The following is a 17,857-nucleotide window of genomic DNA, read 5'->3' as shown; positions in this document are numbered from 1 at the left end:
ATCATTGGTTTGATCCAGATCAACGGATCACTACACCCCTAATCGTCATGCTTGTATGCTATTGTGCTATTGTTAATAATGTACATTGTATTCTTTGTTTAAAAGTTGTATTTAAGAGTCCAAGTTGTGTCTGGACAAGAGAGGAAACTCTACATTTAGTTTGGGTGTGAGGTGACGCTCATCACCCAGTCCAGGTTGAGTTAATGCTGCACAATCAGTATACGGGGAAGTGTTTTAAAGGAGCAGCAAGTGGCCTTCAAGACTGGTAAGACTGGTAAAGAGAGTCTAATGCTCCGATGAGTCACCTGCTTCAGCCTCTTTTCCCCCTTCATCCCTCCATCCGTAATGACTTAAGCTCTGCACCACTAATCGTTAGACGTGGAAAGGTTTGTTTAACGGCCGTCTCGTGGGAGTTACCAGGTCCACTCAGTGCTCTGCGCCGTCACATGATGCCGAAGAAATTAGGTCCATTTACACATCAAGATCCACTCATCGGTTCAAACATTCCCCCCTGGCGCTCCGTTAGTACTGCGAGAGATTAATGACCCTGTGCACAATGCGCTAATGAGTGGCTTTGTCAACACCGCCAAAGTAATCTCAGTTGCCTCCCTAATCACCAGAACACAATATCAACTAATCTACACGGGTTCTGCTGGACTAAGTCGGCTCTCCATCTCCTTTATCTCTCGTAGAGCTGGAGGCTTCCCTGCTTCAAGCTGCTATGAGGATCTTTTCAACATTTATTTATCTGTACCTGTACCTGTGAGACCATCAGTGAGAAGGTTAGATATGGACTTATAATATCTCCAAATGTTCGTCGGCAGGTCGGATGCCCTGGATACACAGACCACATCAGAAGAGGCATGACCTCATGGCTGCATCTCCTACAGCCTACCAGCAGCTGTGAGCGGAGAGCTTCATCACAAGAGGCAACGCTTATGAGAGACGAAGCTGTTCGTCTGTGAAACACTACCACGTTTGTCCACAGGGGGGCGTGACGCCAACAAAACCCAAACCTCGCAGCAGCTTCAGTATTCCACAGCAAATAACTGTCTGACAGCTTTCTCTGAAGTTCTGCATGCACAGCAAGAGACCCTGCAACTCTTACTGGGTTTTTCAGTGTTACGTCCCATCTCCTGTATCGCTCCTCTCGATCAGTGGGCTCTAGAACTACGGTATCGACTCATCTAAGACGTTTGCCTCTTTCTTCTGTGATCCAAATGAACCTTTAATAGTCTCACGTCACCTGGTATGAGATGATGCTGTGGCGCCATAAAGACCCTCTCTGACAAGCAGCACAGAGCAATAGGAGGAGGGGAGGTTACCAGGTCGTCTGCTGGCAGGATCCGTCGTCGTGCATTTCTACGTATAGATGTGGAGTCTAGCTGGGGGAGGAAATGTGTTGAGCCACACAGCCACTCACTTACACCCCAGCAGACACTGGCCAATGAAAATAAACGACTTTCAGCGGAGGGGAAATAAAGAGCCTGTCCCAGATACCAAACACATGCATCTATAACTATCACATACTGTCTTCTGGCTCATCCAGGGCTGCCTACGTCACCTGGAAGCGGATTCGATCACCTCCAACGTCAGCAGTAGACATTGGACTTCAGGAAAGGTTATTCATAGTTATTTTTTATGATCATCTAAACGCGTTGGCGGGGGAAATGAGGATGGGAAGCACATTCCCACTCAACAAAAAGACGTCACGTTCAGCTGAGCATCACAGAGAGGTGCAGTTATTTCACAGCCCAGACAAAAGGAGGATTTCCTGCGTTTACTGGAAAATGTGTCATTACTGTGTGTAATGAATGAACGATTTATTTCCGACATGCAAATAAGCAGGCTATAATATACAGAGAATCCATTGCCAATAATCTGAAGTGATCAAGAAATCCGCACTTCAAACTCGGCGAACGAGTCTCCGTATGCATCAGATTATTTGTTACATGTTGGAAAAGGAGGAGGAAGTATTATTTGTTACATGTTGGAAATTCCTCTTCCAACATGTAACAGATAATATTATTTGTTACATGTTGGAAATTCCTCTTCCAACATGTAACAGATAATATTATTTGTTACATGTTGGAAATTCCTCTTCCAACATGTAACAAATAATATTATCTGTTACATGTTGGAAGAGGAATTTCCAACATATTTGTTACATGTTAAAAGAGGAATTTCCAACATGTAACAGATAATATTATTTGTTATATGTTGGGAATTCCTCTTCCAACATGTAACAGATAATATTATTTGTTACTTGTTGGGAAAGGAGAGGAAGTATGATGCTTCCTGCTACTCCTTTTCCAACATGTAACAGATCATCTGATACTATTTGTTACACGTTGGGAAAGCAGCAGTTGGAAGTATACAGTGGGGAACAGACGGTGGTGAGGCGGGTTACCCCCCCCCTCCACCCCCTGATGCGTCGCTGCAGCAGCAACCCTGCGCAGCACCGGAGGAACCGCGGGTTCACGCATCTGGCGTGTGCGCCTGGCTGAGGAGCCGAGGGTGCGAGGCTGCCGCGACGAAGGAAGAGGGAAGAAAGGAGCTCTTTGCGTCTCTTTAGCTGCAGCTGATGGAGATAAAGGGTAATAAATGCAAGACGCATCAGAGCCTTGCAGGGCTGACCCTCAAATCAGCGTCAACTGTAAACGGGAATGAGCATCCCCAAGTTGAAAAAAGAAAAAAGATAATTTAGAAAAACCATATTCCAACTACTCCCATTTCGTAGGCTATAATTTTGACACTTGATCAACCACACCCTGAAAATGATGATGATGATGATGGTGATTCATCTCGAACATGTAAATGAGCAGGATATAACATACAGATAAGCCACTGCCATTAGTCTGAAGTGATCAACAAATCCGCGCATCAGATGGTTAGTTTTAATTAATTCATGAAGTTTTAATTGAGTTTTAATCAGTCTTGCTTAGCCGAGCCCAGCAAAGAGCCGTTACGAGCCGAGCTGCTCCTACCTGGGGCTTAAGTCCGGCGCCAAGCGGAAGTGCGTCTGCGCACCTGGGAGAAGAAGAGTGAAGAAAAACGCGCGCTTTCCTCCGGAGAAGACATGGAGACGAAACACGAAAGACGAAAGGAAGAAAGAAAGAAAGAAAGCGCATTAAAAAGGGCCGAGGAGTAAGGAGGGGAAGCGGGGCTCCATGGCTCCTCGTCCACCTCCCTCGGCCGGGGAGAAAGTGCGGGAGCGCAGCCGGCGCGAGCCCATTTGATGCGGTGACGTCACGGCCCGCGGCTGAACGACGCCGCTGAGGAGCTGATGTTTTAAAGGGGGCACAAACCCTAAACCTGTTTTGTTTGTTTGTTTGTTTGTTTGTTTTTGAAGAGTTTAACTGCGAGCAGACGATATGAATGAACAGGTCGGAAACAGTGAAACGTGATTTTTGCGACGTTATCCGCGTGATTTCTGAGGTAGCGGACGATCACAATGGACTTTAAGTCCGCACCATTTGCGGCGCTACCTGTGCGTGACGTCACGGCTCCCGCGCTGAACTGCCCCGCCTTTCCACGCCGAGTTTGCCCGCGATAATGGCGGTAATGGCCACCAGTAACCCAACGCTCCATTTCATTCCAGTATACATTTCATTATCAATTGCTATTATACATGATCATATCGTTCATTATACATTTGATAAAGTTAACCCGAGTGGCGCAGTGGTTAGCGCGGTCGCCTCACAGCAAGAAGGTCGTGGGTTCGAGCCCCGGGGTGGTCCAACCTTGGGGGTGGTCCCGGGTCGTCCTCTGTGTGGAGTTTGCATGTTCTCCCCGTGTCTGCGTGGGTTTTCTCCGGGGCTCCGGTTTCCTCCCACAGTCAAAACACCTGTAGGCCAGGTGACTCAAACACATGTAGGTCAGGTGACTCAAACACAGGCAGGTCAGGTGACTCAAACACATGTAGGTCAGGTGACTCAAACACATGTAGGTCAGGTGACTCAAACACATGTAGGTCAGGTGACTCAAACACATGTAGGGCAGGTGACTCAAACACATGTCGGTCAGGTGACTCAAACACATGCAGGGCAGGTGACTCAAACACATGTAGGTCAGGTGACTCGGCCGTACTAAATTGTCAGTGCGCGCGCGCGCGTGCCCGTGATGGCCTGGCAGCCTGTCCAGGGTGTCTCCCCGCCTGCCGCCCAGTGGCTGCTGGGATAGGCTCCAGCATCCCCTTGACCCTGAGAGCAGGATAAGCGGTTCAGATAATGGATGGAATGAATCAATTTAACCCAGTCTGTCCTCTGCACATCCATCACTGTCTGTCCTGTCCTGTCCTGTCCTGTCCTGTCCTGACAGACTACTGTGGACAGCCAGGTCTGCAGAGAAAATCACTGTTGCCAACCTGTCCTCCATTCAGGACTTATACACCTGCAGACTCACGAAACGGGCAGGCAACATCACTGCAGACCCATCACACCCTGGTCACAACCTGTTCCAGCTCCTCCCCTCTGGTAGGCGCTACAGAGCACTGTACCCCAAAACAACCAGATATAAAAACAGTTTCTTTCCACAGGCTGTCATTCAGATGAATACTTAACACTGTCAATAATCCAACCATGTTGTATATACTGTACATGTTGTATATACTGTACTGTACATGTTGTATATAATGTACTGTACATGTTGTGTATACTGTACTGCACATGTATATACTGTACTGTACATGTTGTATATACTGTACTGTGCATGTTGTATATACTGTACTATGCATGTTGTATATGCTGTACATGTTGTATATACTGTACTGTGCATGTTGTTTCTACTGTACTGTGCATGTTGTATATACTGTACATGTTGTATATACTGTACTGTGCATGTGGTATGTGCTGTACTGTGCATGTTGTATATACACTAGTCAACAAGTCCTCCAACCCATACGACCACATAGGTGGTTTGTTGCCACCCTGCAACGCTGCTAATTATGAAGTCCTCGTTTGAGGACTTTGGGACTTTATTCTTGTTCATGCAGCGTGAAGGTGTGAAAGTAGACAAATACATCTTGGGAAGATTTGTGAAGAAACCAACAGTTTACAAGAGTTTAAATATTTATTGCCGCCCCCCCATCTCTTGGCACGTCGCATTTTGATCGGTAACGAAGGTCAAAGGTCATATGATGACGAGGCACCCGAGACACCGGGTTGTCGTTATTTACACGACCGCTAGAGGGCGCTCAACTTTAAAACGTAACTATATTAGTAAGCTGCTCGTACAAACGACCTATGGGGTCGTTTTTGGTGAAGCAACAAGTCCTCCAACCCGCCCGCTCCGTCATGTCCACCTACCTCAGGCGTGGAAGTCAGTAAGCTGCTGCCATCTGTTGCAGCATCTCTGATATGTTCTCTGCACCGCTGCTCTTTATCGCCGCTTAGTTCGCCCGTAGAAGTCAGTCCTTGTGTGTGTATGTGAAGATTGTCGTGTTGCAGTGTTGCTATTCTATGTTAAGTACACCGAGAGAGCCACGAAACCGGAGTCAAATTCCACGTATGTGCGAACCTACATGACCAATAAACATCAACCAATCAGTCACCTTGCGTTCTATACAGCGCTTTTCTAGCTGCAACAGCCACTCAAAGTGCTTTACAATTACATAATTTACACACACACACACACACACACACACACACACACACACACACACACACACACACACACACACATGCCGATGGCATGTCCACTATGCAAGGTATGCAAGGTAACAACTGCTCAAGTATTAAAGGTACAGTCCAGTCTCTCTTTTTAATGGCGTCCCCAAGGAGCACTGGAACCAGACCATTGTGTCTCTGATCCACAATGTGCTCAAGACCTTTATGGAGATGAACGGTAAACTCTCCGATGACCTCACTGCCTCCTACAAAGTGGAGAAACAGAAGGAGCTGAAGCGAGAGCGGGAGGGCGCAGAGCTCTGGAGAGGCCTGGAGGAGTACCAGGAGAGCCAGGTCCAGATGTTCACCGAGGCAGCCAGGAACCGGAGGAACCTCCAGGAGTGGGGGCGAGAGAGGGGACCCTCCGACCCCGGCATCCCTGCAGACGGCTCACGGTGATCAGCTGGACCCCGAGCCCAGCAGGGCCTCCTCCGGCACAGGGGGGAGGCTGCTAAGGGTCACTCAGCAAGATGGAATAGGGGGTGTAGGGGCAGGGAGGAGACGGGAAAGTGGTAACAGCAGACGTGTGGGGAGAGCTCAGCGTTCAGAAGGAAAAAGGTACGGGGTGAAACAATCTGTTGTAGCTTGTATCACCGTCCTTGTTTAAAGCTCCTAACCTCGGTGATACGAGCTACCGGGGTTGTACGGGGTTGTGCTGAGCTTTCGGATATTTGTGGTGCCTGTGAATTGTGGTTTAAATGGCTGTTGTGGTTAAAAAAGAGAAAAAAATCTCACCTGATTCTGATCATATATCCGTAGCCAGAGCAGGTTAACAGCGGGCTTGCCAACTTTCACAGATGCTGCTCCATCGAGAGCGTCCTAACAAACTGCACGGCAGCCTGGAACAGCAGCTACACCACAGCTGACAGTAAAGCCCTCCAGCGTGTGGTGGAAACAGCGGAGGACATTGTTGGCACTGAGCTGCCTTCGCTAGAACGTCTTCACCGCACTCGCTGTGTGAGGAGGACTGAGAACATCATGAAAGGGATCACACACCCGGGACACCATCTGTCTCAGCACCTCCCATCTGGCAGGGGCTTCAGATCCACCCGCACACGCACAGAGAGACTGAAACACAGCTTCTTCCCAAAAGCTGTGGCGCTAATGAGCCAAGACCCCTCCTCAGTCTGACGAGACTGACGTGCAATATTTGCATATTTTCACCCACGAGTCACTTTAAGCCACTTCATTTCTGTTATTGTACAGTATTTTATACCTCATACTGCTTATGTTAGCACGGTGGTTAGCACGGTCGCCCCACAGCGAGAAGGTTCTGGGTTCGAGGCCCTGGGTAGTCCAACCTTGGGGGCCGTCCCGGGTCATCCTCTGTGTGGAGTTTGCATGTTGTTGGTCAATTACGGTCAATTCCGAGTCGTCCCGGTTTCTGCTCCACCCCCTCTGCTGATCCAGGGAGGGCTGCAGACTACCACATGTCTCCTCCCATACATGTGGAGTCACCAGCCGCTTCCTTTCACCTGACAGTGAGGAGTTTCACCAGGGGGACGTAGCACGTGGGAGGATCATGCTATTCCCCCCCAGTTCCCCCTCCCCCCCGAACAAGCGCCCCGACCGACCAGAGGAGGGGCTAGTGCAGCGACCAAGACATATACCCACGTCCGGTTTCCCACCCGCAGACACGGCCAATTGTGTCCGCAGGGACGCCCGACCAAGCCGGAGGTAACACGGGGATTCGAACCGGCGATCCCCGTGTTGGTAGGCAACAGAATAGACCACCACGCTACCTGGACGCCAGTATGTGCAAACCTACATGGCGAATAAACATGGTTCTGGTTCTGATAGTATATCCATAGCCATTGTAGGTTAACGGCTTGCATACATACATGTACTTGTGTATGATAAGGTCCACTTCGTGTGGGGCCTCTGTTTGAATTTGGATGAATCTGAACAAATTGGAACGACCGGTCCAATGAAAAGAAAGCAGGTTTATGGCAATTGCCCCGCTACTGTCAGGTCAAGTCAGGTTTATTTGCTCGGCCCATTATCACACATTACAAAGGTGCCCCAGGAGGCTTTACAGTAACACAACATCCTGTCTGTCATTACGAAGCATTATAGCCGCCATGTGACCTGGGGGCGGATAACAGATGTTGAAAAGCACTTATTGTGCGTATGGTAGAAAAAGCTGTGCGTGATGCGGATGCTGTGCAGCTTCGGTCCATTTAAAAGACGGTCTGAGCTGCACAAAGACCCTCTTAGTGGATCGGACCACAATATGGTGTTGGTGCAGTAAGCCGGGTCGCGGGCTGGCTTTACACCGGCTTGTTGATTCGTTAAGCCTGTTGTTAAATGGGGAAACTCAAAAGGTTATTAAAAGTTCAGCTTTACGGTGACACACATAGTGGGGGAAGGGGGGCTGCATGTCATGACTGATGTCGTCGTTTGGGACATGGGGGGGCAGGGGGGGGGGGTTACGCTGCTGTCAGTTCTGGTCCGTTCTGGCCGGTGTGAATAAAGGAGCACTCCCGGGGGCGTGCGGTGTATGGGGCACGGGAGCTCGCCACGACACTGTAGCGAACCCGGGTCTCCCGCACCACGGGCGACTGCGCTAACCAGTCGGCTAAAGGTCCGACCCGTTAGCCAAGGGCTAGCGAGTCCAGTCACCCGTGGTCGTTACACTACTTTGGGTTTTAGTTGGCGCCCCCTACTTAAAACATCTTCCCGCGCGCCTGCTCCACGTGTACGTTACAACGCACTGAAGAGCAAGTGCCCCGGCCCTCTGGTACGTCTCACAGCCAGTAACAAAACCACCACACCCGAACCGAGACCTGTGTCCGGCCAGGGGACTCGGCCCTACTAAGCTGTCCCTAGGCGTGAGTGTGTGTGTGTGTGTGTGTGCCCTGTGTGATGGCCTTGGACCAGGCCTGGGAAAGGCTCCAGCATCCCCGCAACCCTGAGAGCAGGATAAGCGGTTGGGGATGGATGGATGATGGATGGGTGATGGATGGATGGATGGATGGATGTTTCTATATGTTAAGACAGCGTTAGTGTTTATGCTGTCACAGAGATGCCAAATCCCTCAGCTCTCGCCATCATGTTGCGTCATCACTTGTAAAGAGCAACAGCGCAGCACGTTCTGCAGGGCAGAGCACTGGTGTTGCACTGGCACGTGTAGGCTGGAACGGCACCGCTGGTCTCAGCCCAGCCATGATGTCTCCGTTAGCCCGCCTCCACCTCCTCAGGTGGCAGAGGAAAAAGAGACAGGCTGTCCCAAATCCATACTACCCAGTATCTACTATGTACACTAATCAATAAGTAGTAAAATAACAATAAACAAAATAGATAATGTTCTTGGTAAACCATTTTTACAGGTAGTATGTCAGAAACGAACAGGAAATGATGCAACACGTGCGCCGACAGAACTGCGATGAAGGACAATCTGCCATTTTCCAACAAAAACTGTCATTAAAATGTTCTTTGGATTTATCAGTTTGACTTTTTCTTTTATTGATCACTGCTTTTACTGTTGTCTCTTAGATGGCAGAGAAGCTCCAGCAGATTGCAGCTGATTTGTTTACTTCAGTGTTACTTTACTCAAAACAGACAGGTTAGGGTTAGGATTAGGATTAAAATTAGGGTTAGGGTTAGGATTAGGGTTAGGATTAGGTTTTGGGTAGGGTTAGGATTAGGGTTAGGGTTAGGATTAAGATTAGGGTTAAGGTTAGGATTAGGGTTAGGATTAAGGTTAGGGTTAGAGTTAGGATTAGGGTTAGGTTTAGGGTTAGGATTAGGGTTAGGGTTAGGATTAGGGTTAGGATTAAGGTTAGGATTAGGATTAGGGTTAGGGTTAGGGTTAGGATTAAGGTTAGGATTAGGGTTAGGATTAAGGTTAGGGTTAGGGTTGGGTTAGGTTTAGGGTTAGGATTAGGGTTAGGCTTAGGGTTAGGATCAAGGTTAGGATTAGGATTAGGGTTAGGATTAGGAATAGGATTAGGATTAGGGTTAGGATTAGGGTTAGGGTTAGGAATAATGGACCCTGAGCCGTCCCTCTAATATAATCCTGTCCTTCTTCATCACTCCCAATGAAAATCTCAGAATCCTCAACTCTGCCACCTCCTGCTCCACCTCCTGGAGGTGGCAGAGTTGAGGATGCTGAGATTTTCAAACAAATCAACCCATTTGGACACAGAAGAAAACTGGCACTGGTCCATCCCACAACCCTTCCATATGTTGTGTCTGCAGAGTCTTTGTGGTTCAGATAAAGTACCACATGTTTTCAGCAGTTATTCCACAAACCAACTCCCTTGGCTGCACCACGGTGGTGTTTATACCATATCATATTTTGTGTCACACAGAGCAAATCCACCTACCGACCCACTGCCCAGCATGTTAGCTTGCATGTTGAGGGCATAACGCGCTCGCGACTTCTGCTCGACACCAGCCTGGAGACGCAAGCCGTTGCTGCAGCAGATGCTGCGGTGTGACTGACCCTCTGTGTTGTGGAGAGTGTTTACTTCACCTTTTTGGCATTTCTGGTGAAGGGGTTAAGTATAGGAGTAGTACCTTTCCTAGATGGCCTTTCGTGGCATCCTAGACTGGTCTCCATACACCCCAGCATCATGTGAAGTGCAAAATATAACCTCTCCATGATGAATGACCGTCCGTGAGTGGTGAAGAGCCACACCCTCCTTGCGGTAACCCTGGTAACGTTGTCAGGAGACAGCAGAGCAGAACACGGCGGGTCTAGAGGAGTAAACCTGGATGATAAATCCTGCTACTCCTGTGGGCAGCAGCAGTCCTAGCTGCATTCATCCATAGGCTGATGTTATGGAGCGTGGGACATCGTGGCTTTGCAGATGATCAATGCATCTCCACGATGGAAAGGCACAAAATCTCCAGCTAGTGGAGAACCAGAGAACTGCATGTGGGGTAGCGCCCCCTGCTTTAAATGAACATGCGCAACTGAAACCCTATGAAAGGCGCGTCCTGATGGACGACCTAGGTGAGGTGAGGTTGGCACTTCTTAGCCACTTTGCCGCTGGTGGAACAGCCCCTTACCGTTTGTCTGTCTCATCTCAACCCCCCCCCCCCCCCGGACTGAGACAGTGCTAGCAGAGGAAAACTGACTAAATGCATAATGAATGCCCCCCCCCTCCCCCGTGGATAGCTATCTGTATGTGAAGGCCCAAGTTTGAACCCTTAGTGGCACAGACATCATGATCTAATTCGGCCTACACTGGGTGACACAACTGTCGGCCCAGATGACACAGCTGTCGGTGTCGGCTGATGGAGCGATGCACCGGCACCACCGGGTGGCTCTTCAGCTCCGGGTCCTGGCAGCTGTGTGAGATCATCAGCATTGCAAATCCCGGGTCTATCTTTGTCCATTCACAGTCATGCATGGGCACGCACACACACACACACACACACACACACACACACACACACACACACACACACACACACACACACACACACACACACACACACACACACACACACACACACACACACAAGCTCTGATCCCATACTTCCGAGTTGTCACTGATTTTTTTTTTTTGTTGTCTGTTGTGGGTTTTTTTTGTGGGTGTCTGTTGTGTGAAAGTGTGTGTGTTTGCTGGGTTTTCAGGGAAGCCCCCTGAGAAGAACACGTTAGTTAACAAGGTCTTGTGGAATAAATCTGGCTTGGCTGATCGTGTTGCCCACTGGTGCTAGCTACACGGCCAGGTGGGCTTAAATGAGGACGAATTTCCCCACAGGGATTCGTCAGCAATCAGGACCACTTTATTCCATGCACTTAGGCACATGGAATAAACCAGGACATGGTTTCCCCCAGCACACAGCGGTGCAACACAAAGACAAACACACATCCAAAAACTGAACAACACACATGTCCAAACTAACACACACATAGCCACACTAACACACATGTCCAAACTAACACACATATATCCACACTAACACACATAGCCACACTAACACACATACCCACACTAACACACATATATCCACACTAACACACATATATCCACACTAACACACATACCCACACTAACACATATATCCACACTAACACACATACCCACACTAACACACATACCCACACTAACACACATACCCACACTAACACACATATCCACACTAACACACATACCCACACTAACACACATATCCAAGCTAAACAGAAAAAAAAATCCCTGTCCAGGAGAAGGGACGCCAGCCAGGATGACTGTTGGAACCGCCGGTCTGCATGGGCTAGCAGTTAGCTTAGCCTGCCCCACTTCCACGTCCTGTCAGACCGCCCTCAGAGTTTCCTCTTCAGGCACAGCTCCGGGCAGGGCCGTGGTCCCTGGGCCCAGCGGGTGCAGCAGACCAGGCTCTCCCAGCCGATCCAGCGCCAGCTCTCCCAGCCGTCAAACGAAGACAAAATCAATAAATGATATCTTAATTTTATTAAAGTAAATAAAGTATTGATACATTAAATTAAATGAAATACAATAAAGTATATCTGCTCTGTTGTGCCACAGACCTCTGCTGGTAAACTCTTGTAGGCTGTGTTGGAGGTAGAATAGCCAGGAAACGACTGTAACTGATCCTAAAAAGAGCTGTAAAGTTTTAAAATTACCACTTCATAATTAGCTACGATAAAAACAGGGAGTTTAAAACAGCCAAGGGCTTCAAAAAAATCCACACTACTCCTTTACTGTGGCTGTCAATACAAACCCCCCCCCCAAAAAACCTCTTTGAGAGCAAGATTTCAGTCACTCTAAAAGTCCCTTCAGGAGTCAGGACAAACAAACAGCACATGGAGAAGGACTTCAGCTCTGATGGGCCTTCATCAGAGCTGCAAAGGCAGGTACAGAGACCAGACTACTTTAGTTAAAGGACTGCACACCGCAGCAAAGACCGTATGGCAGCTGTACAAAGACCACCGAAGCTTTTCTGAGGGCAAGGAGAGGCAGCCATCTCAGAAGGCCCTCGTCCCTCATGTCAGGCACTTGGTATTGAGAGCTAAGTGGTCCTGGTATTTTGTCCGTTCCCTTAACTTACAGTCCACGTAGCATCCGGGTAGCATAGCAGTCTATTCTGTTGCCTACCAACATAGGGATCTGTGGTTCGAATCCCCGTGTTAGCTCTGGCTTGGTCGGGCGTCCCTAGAGACACAATTGGCCGTGTCTGCAAGTGGGAAGCCGCATGTGGGTATGTGTCCTGATCGCTGCAATAGCGACTCCTCTGGTTGGTCGGGGCACCTGTATGGGGTGGAACTGGGGGGGAATAGCATGATCCTCCCACATCAGTGTTTTAGAAAAAAGCCCCAATTATGGCTTAGTGTGGATGGAAGGCCATAAGAAGGGGAAAGAGCATCCGGGTGGCGTAGCGGTCTATTCCGACACGGGGATCATCAGTTCAAATCTCCGTGTTACCTCTGGCTTGGTCGGGCGTCCCTACAGACACAACTGGCCGTGTCTGTGGGTAGGAAGCCAGATGTGGGTATGTCCTGGTCACTGTACTCACGCCTGCTCTGATCGGTCGGGGCGCCTGTTCAGAGGGGGAGGGGGAACTGGGGGGAAATAATGTGATTCTCCCACACACTATGTCCCCCTGGTGAAACTCCTCACTGTCAGGTGAAAAGAAGCGGCTGGTGACTCCACATGTATGGGAGGAGGCATGTGGTAGTCTGCAGCCCACCCAGGATCAGCAGAGGGGGTGGAACTGCGACGGGGACGGCTCGGAAGAGTGGGGTAATTGGTAGGGTACAATTGAAGAGAACAAGGGAGGGGGGGAAAATAACTCCAACAATGGATTTGGGGTTAAAGATGTGTCCTCTAATCAACAAGGTCCTTCACTGTACCTCTTTCTTGTCAGCTATACCAAAAAACCACCCAGACTCAGTAGTTGGGGTTTGATATTCAGTAGTTGGGGTTTGATATTCAGTAGTTGGGGTTTGATATTCAGTAGTTGGGGTTTGATATTCAGTAGCTGGGGTTTGATATTCAGTTGTTGGGGTTTGATATTCAGTAGTTGGGGTTTGAGATTCAGTAGTTGGGGTTTGAGATTCAGTAGTTGGGGTTTGATATTCAGTAGTTGGGGTTTGAGATTCAGTAGTTGGGGTTTGATATTCAGTAGTTGGGGTTTGAGATTCAGTAGTTGGGGTTTGATATTCAGTAGCTGGGGTTTGATATTCAGTAGTTGGGGTTTGATATTCAGTAGTTGAGGTTTGAGATTCAGTAGTTGGGGTTTGATATTCAGTAGTTGGGGTTTGATATTCAGTAGTTGGGGTTTGAGATTCAGTAGTTGGGGTTTGATATTCAGTAGTTGGGGTTTGAGATTCAGTAGTTGGGGTTTGAGATTCAGTAGTTGGGGTTTGATATTCAGTAGCTGGGGTTTGATATTCAGTAGTTGGGGTTTGATATTCAGTAGTTGGGGTTTGAGATTCAGTAGTTGGGGTTTGAGATTCAGTAGTTGAGGTTTGATATTCAGTAGTTGAGGTTGGATATTCAGTAGCTGGGGTTTGATATTCAGTAGCTGGGGTTTGATATTCAGTAGTTGGGGTTTGAGATTCAGTAGTTGGGGTTTGATATTCAGTAGTTGAGGTTTGATATTCAGTAGTTGAGGTTTGATATTCAGTAGTTGGGGTTTGATATTCAGTAGTTGGGGTTTGATATTCAGTAGTTGGAGTTTGATATTCAGTAGTTGGGGTTTGATATTCAGTAGTTGGGGTTTGATATTCAGTATTTGGAGTTTGATATTCAGTAGTTGGGGTTTGAGATTCAGTAGTTGGGGTTGGATATTCAGTAATTGGGGTTTGATATTCAGTAGTTGGGGTTTGATATTCAATAGCTGGGGTTTGATATTCAGTAGTTGGGGTTTGATATTCAGTAGTTGGGGTTTGATATTCAATAGCTGGGGTTTGATATTCAGTAGTTGGGGTTTGATATTCAGTAGTTGGGGTTTGATATTCAGTAGTTGAGGTTGGATATTCAGTAGCTGGGGTTTGATATTCAGTAGTTGGGGTTTGATATTCAGTAGTTGGGGTTTGATATTCAATAGCTGAGGTTTGATATTCAGTAGTTGGGGTTTGATATTCAGTAGCTGGGGTTTGATTGGGGTTGGACATTTACTTTCTGGACCTGGTTTTTACAAATCTGCATGGCAGTCTATTCTGTTGTCTACCAATACAGGGATCGCCGGTTCAAATCCCCGTGTTACCTCCGGCTTGGTCGGGTGTCCCTACAGACACAATTGGCTGTGTCTGTGAGTGGGAAGCCGGATGTGGGTATGTGTCCTGGTTGCTGCACTAGCGCCTCCTCTGGTCGGTCAAGGGGCCTGTTCAGGGGGGAGGGGGAACAGCGTGACTCTCCCACGTGCTACGTCCCCCTGGTGAAACTCCTCACTGTCAGGTGAAAAGAAGCGGCTGGTGACTCCACATGTATGGGAGGAGGCATGTGGTAGTCTGCAGCCCTCCCCGGATCGTCAGAGGGGGTGGAGCAGAGACCGGGACGGCTCGGAAGAGTGGGGTAATTGACTGGGTACAATTGAGGAGAAAAAGCACACAGGTTTGTTTCTCTATACTTGTGGGGACCCCTCATTGACTGCATTCATTCCCTAACCCTCAACCCTTACTCTTACCCTAGTCATGATTCTAACCTTAACCCTTACCCTAACCCTGACCCTAACCCTAACCCTTACCCTAAACTTAACCATCATAACTACATGTCTAAGCTTACCCCTTACCCTAACCCTTACCCTAGTCATGATTCTAACCTTAACCCTTACCCTAACCCTTACCCTAGGCATGATTCTAACCTTAACCCTTACCCTAACCCTTACCCTAGTCATGATTCTAACCTTAACCCTTACCCTAACCCTTACCCTAGTCATGATTCTAACCTTAACCCTTACCCTAACCCTTACCCTAGTCATGATTCTAACCTTAACCCTTACCCTAACCCTTACCCTAGGCATGATTCTAACCTTAACCCTTACCCTAACCCTTACCCTAGTCATGATTCTAACCTTAACCCTTACCCTAACCCTTACCCTAGGCATGATTCTAACCTTAACCCTTACCCTAACCCTTACCCTAGTCATGATTCTAACCTTGACCCTAACCCTAACCCTTACCCTAAACTTAACCATCATAACTACATGTTTAAGCTTACCCCTTACCCTAACCTTATCCTAATCGTGATTCTAACCTTAACCCTTACCCTAACCCTTACCCTAACTTGACCTTAACCCTTACCCTAACCCTTACCCTAGTCATGATTCTAACCTTAACCCTTACCCTAACCTTGACCCTAACCCTTACCCTAAACTTAACCATCATAACTACATGTTTAAGCTTACCCCTTACCCTAACCTTATCCTAATCGTGATTCTAACTTTACCCCTTGCCCTAACCTTACCCTTACCCTAACCCTACAGACCCAACTGGCCTGATGGATCCTCATGGGGACCCATGAGGACTCTTTTCCTCATGGAGACGAGACCCATAAAATGTCCCCACAACATAGGTAGTTTCACACACACACACACACACACACACACACACACACACACACACACACACACACACACACACACACACAGGGTGTCCTGGGGGGGGGGGGGGTTGGCACAATAGGATGAAGGTAAATTGAGAGGCGGATGTTGTGAAGAGAAAGGGGACCACTGGGGGGATTTAATGGCGACCCAGTTGCAGCGCAGGTGAATCATGCAGCTTATACGGCCGGCACCTGAAGCGGTTTCTAACCTCTGAGAGGACCCTGTCAAGCTAAAAGTGGGGGACACCTGTCCAATTAATAAGCTGTGGCTGCATCACACAAGTCATCTCAGTAAACCCCCCCGTCTCATCAGCGTCGCAGCTCCACTTCCGAGCCGGGATCACACTTCCGAGCCGGGCTTCACACTTCAGGTGTCACGCTGGGGAGGATCGGAAAACCATGTACACCCAATCACATTCACACACTTGTGTGCATGTGTATGTGTGCGCGTGTGTGTGTGTGCGTGTGTGCGTGTGTGTGTGTGCGTGTGTGCATGTGTGTGTGTGCCCACACATGGCAATAAATGTTAATACACAAACACTCGGCCATGCAGAGACACACATACACCATACTAGTAATGATGGGATCTGCAGAACAGCGCTGCTGCAGCGTCGCTACCGAAATGTTGCAAAATGCTCTATAACTCCTGCAACAACGACCAACACCAAGCCAAAACAGAAGGAAACTGATAACTCTAATAAAAATAGTACGAGTGGTGGATATGAATGGTTAGTTAAAAACTAAGCAAACATAAAACTATGGAATCTTCGGTGACACTTTCTATGAAGCTAGCATCTATGACGCCCTATAAGCCTCTACTGCATCTATAACGCCCATACTTTCCTATAATGTGTATTACAATGACTGAAGGCCACGGCTGAAGACTGTGACATAGCCCTGAAGGCTCAGTATGCATCTCCACAAGACTTTAGCAAAACAAGTTGGCTATGATGCATTATGACATTTGACAGATGAACAGGCTAATGATGACATATCTATAATGCATAAATCCGTTTTAAATTGACATAATGTATCATAAAGGTACCAGTACCGCCCATGAAGCGTCTTTGTCCACATCTAAGTTTTGTCTCCATTTGATGGCTGGGAGAGCTGGCACTGGATCGGCTGGGAGAGCGGGGCAAGCTAAGCTAACTGCTAGTCCATGCAGTCTCATGCCTCAGATTACGCCGTGGGGGCAGTGGGTGAGCAGTGGGTGGGCGGAGCCTGGCAGCCACAGCTACGCAGCAGTGAGAGGAAATACAGTCACTTCGACCGCGAGCTTCTTGGCCTGTTTCTCACCATCCACCGCTTCCGGTTCCTGCTGGAAGGCCGCTGGTTCTCTGTGTTTGTGGACCACAAGCCGCTGACATTCGCCATGGCCACAGCCACCGAGCCGTGGTCTGGGCGCCAACAGCGCCAGCTCTCTTACATCTCCGAGTTCACCACTGACATCCGGCACGTCGCCGGCAAGGACAACTTCGTCGCCAACTGCCTGTCCCGGGCGATGTTGGGGGCCGTCCACTTGGGACTCGACTACACAGCCGTGGCTGCAGACCAGGCTGCTGACACAGAAGTGCAGTCCTGCCGGATTGCTGATACCGGGCTGCAGTTGAAGGATGTGGTGTTCGACAACGCCGGGGCCACCCTTCTCTGTGCCATCTCCACGGGTCAGCCCCAGCCTATGGT

Source organism: Lampris incognitus, chromosome 1 (assembly GCF_029633865.1).
Source record: "Lampris incognitus isolate fLamInc1 chromosome 1, fLamInc1.hap2, whole genome shotgun sequence".
Lineage (NCBI taxonomy): Eukaryota > Metazoa > Chordata > Actinopteri > Lampriformes > Lampridae > Lampris > Lampris incognitus.
The sequence above is the reverse complement of the archived record's forward strand: the minus strand, read 5'-3'. Positions refer to the sequence as shown.